This window comes from Acyrthosiphon pisum, unplaced genomic scaffold (assembly GCF_005508785.2).
Source record: "Acyrthosiphon pisum isolate AL4f unplaced genomic scaffold, pea_aphid_22Mar2018_4r6ur Scaffold_8195;HRSCAF=8781, whole genome shotgun sequence".
Classification (NCBI taxonomy): domain Eukaryota; kingdom Metazoa; phylum Arthropoda; class Insecta; order Hemiptera; family Aphididae; genus Acyrthosiphon; species Acyrthosiphon pisum.
Genome location: NW_021778139.1, coordinates 1 through 3,311, shown reverse-complemented (window position 1 = coordinate 3,311; position 3,311 = coordinate 1). Strand labels below are relative to the sequence as shown.

Below are 3,311 nucleotides of genomic sequence, written 5' to 3'. Positions count from 1 at the left end.
TGATGCATTTAAAAACCTTTTTTTGCATTGAGATACTTATCATTGTAAAATCAATACATTCACCTCACATAATCTAAAAAGGTCTATCTATCAAGGTCCTAGGTAATGTAAATTTACATTATTAAGTACTAAGTAGGTATAAAGTATAGTTTATTAGTATTTTATTTAACTTTCAAATATAAGTACACATAAAAAAGATAGTCAATCCACTATCTACCCATAATACTTAAGGCAAAAAGGTGGTAATAATTTACTAATTTAATCTATGTTTATTATTTTTAAGTAGGTGGGTAGATATTTTGTTTATCCGATGGTTAGTTTTATTTATGAATATTTTGGATGGATAATAACAATTTATATTAAAAACATATTTCATCATTATGTGCCTCAGTGGTATTTTTACATGAAACTTTTTATTAAACTATTAAAATATAGTTATTTTTATTTGAAATATTGTTTTTAAGTTATTAAAATTGTTATTTTAATTAAATTATTATTAATAAAACATAATATAAAATGATTCCAATTTCTTTTCATTACCTATTTTCGATATTATTTAAGTTCTAAAATGTTTTTATGAACTAGGAATAGAATATCTTTAAATTATTATTTGTTTATTTGTAATATTTAGTAACATTTAATAATCATAATCTTTTTAACAAAGTAGGTACCTACATAAATATATTCACAAAATTATCCTATTTAGGCTAGTTCAAAAATCTAAATCTAAAACATATATGGAAATAGTAAATTAGTATAAAACAATATATAAAAAATAAACTTTAATAATGATAAAATAATAATCATAAATTATTTCTTTAATATAAAAACATTTTAGGTATAAATACACTGTGGAATAAAACACAAATCCAAGACTATGGAGTTTTTACGATTATAAAATCTCTTTAGAAAAATAAACTTTTACCATAATTTGGAATAAAAAATAAACTTGGGTTGTGACCAGTTGCGAGCTGAAGCGCTCAATTTTGATGCAGTTGCGACAACTTTTCAAAGGGGGTGGTGCCACTCCATGACTGTGGCGCAGAATTACATGCTACAGCCTGACCTCTTGGCTCTTTTGATAACATTTTATTTACATCATAACTTTGTTATAAGTAAAAATAGGGTGGTGGTGGTGGTGGTAAGTACTTAATTATGAAAATGCATCATTTAAAATTAAAGTTCAGTCCGCCACTGGTTGTGACATAGACCTTAGTTAGCTTAGGTCTAGAGTTATATACAATTTACAATTTAATGAACATTTTTATGCCCGTATGCATAGTCAATTTATGTGTCACATAAATTGACAATACATACAAACATTAATACATTTAGAATAATAATGATAATAATCAATATTTATAATATTTAGTTAACTCTGAGTGCTACTGATTCTCCATAGTTTAGAAATGGAAATCCTTGAATAATATTCTGTATTTTGATCTGTTCCTTAACTTCACATTTAACTGCTTCCTATTAAACAAATGAGAAATTTAAAAATACCAAAACATTAATGTTTAATTACATATTATTTCTTTTGAACCTAATTATTAATTTATTTTGTGCATTAATATTATTTAATCACAATTTATGACTGAACAATAACATCATCAATAACAATTTTATGGAGTTTTAAAGGTTATAATAATATTTAGTACTATGTAATATAATATTCTCATAAACCATAGCCATATTATCATAATTTTTTTCTTATAATTATATAAGTTAAGACTAGAGATCATTATAAATGTCCTTTGTATCATAAGCCTAGAATTCTTCATTTATATGTATTTTAGATAACAATATTATTTTATAATAGTAAAAACAGTAGCATAAATACATATTACATATTGTAAAATATAAAAACATTTTTGGTATCTATATACCTAAAACAGAATTTAATTAATGGATAATTAATTAATAATATATTATGTTAGGACTGTAGTCTGTAGACCACCGATAAATAATAATTAAATATAATGAGTAAACTCAAAAAAAATAACTATATAGTAAAGAAGACATAACGCATAATAACAACATAATATATTATATTGGAATTTTTAGCAACATATTTATTTAATTTATATTGGACATTAAAATGTTTGTGTAGCATATCTACTTAAAAAGGATGCCTATGATGTAGTTTTTATATAATTTAAATAATAAAACTTACAATTTTTGTATGGTATGAATTTATGATGGTAGGTGAACCATTGATTTTTCTTATTCAAAGATGACTTCTGTGTTCTTATAGGTACTTCAAAACAATGGAACCAATGCCTAAAACAATGGTAATCTTTTATATAATTTATTCAGGTATCAATGATAGATACAAAAATATAAATTACAATACCTTTTTTTTTTTCCCCATGGTATTGAGAACCGGAGGGGAGACTGCGTTAGCATTACATCCCCTATGTTAGCATTACGTCCCCTAAAAACATACATTACCTACATATTATATAAATATTATTTACTTTATCGTTGCTCAGTTATTTTTAGCCATCAAAAACAGTATTTAATTGGGCAAAAACTTTCTATACTCAGATTCTGACATTCTGTATTATTATTGTATAGAAAAGCAATCTCGTATCCTCGTCGTTGGTTTTTTTACGTCCATAGGAATCAGTCTATATCAAATACCTAGGTATAATACGTAAAAATGCACATTATGTAACTAAATATTAATGTATTCTATGCCTAAATAGACTAATGTATTTAAAATGAGTTAAACATTATGGAACACATACCTTAATACTTTCGATCACAATCATTTGACAATAATATACTCTATTAACGTTTACTTTTTTTTTCATAAAACATTTGGTAGCCATCATAAATTAATAATAATTATTATTGAATTACCTACCTTTATTTATTATTTACTATCAAGTATAAATATATTTAAAATATTTATATATAAGATAAGGCTGTTAAGGACTAACAAAAAGGGGGTTGTGACCATATATAATATACAACAATTAAATCTGTCGCTGTTACAGATTTCCCTGATAACGAGGTTGTAGAGATTTCAATAAAATATTTTGGTCCTAGGTGCATATTTGGGCTATGCATTGCACCCAGTGGCGGACTGAACTTCAATTTTAAATGACACATTTTCATAATATTAAGTAATATAATTACTCAAAACTATTAATTAAATTATAATTAAATTTTAAATCTTATAATTATTTAATATTTAATATAATAAATGCTAAGAACAACTTAGAAAGCTGAGAGAAATTGTATTAAATTTTCAAACTTTTTGACCGACTGAGAATTTAATTACCAATACTTATTTATAAAAAAAA

General features: G+C 24.1%; 1 long non-coding RNA gene across 1 annotated transcript; it reads right to left on the bottom strand.

Annotated features, from left to right (window-relative positions):
• Positions 1-794: 794 nt before the first annotated feature.
• Positions 795-2,886, bottom strand: LOC107885704. The gene is made up of 4 exons (XR_001680478.2): positions 2,751-2,886; positions 2,354-2,643; positions 2,174-2,280; positions 795-1,473 (listed from the first exon to the last, which is right to left on the bottom strand). It is a non-coding gene; the product is annotated as an uncharacterized LOC107885704 (long non-coding RNA).
• Between the last annotated feature and the right edge of the window lie 425 nt (positions 2,887-3,311).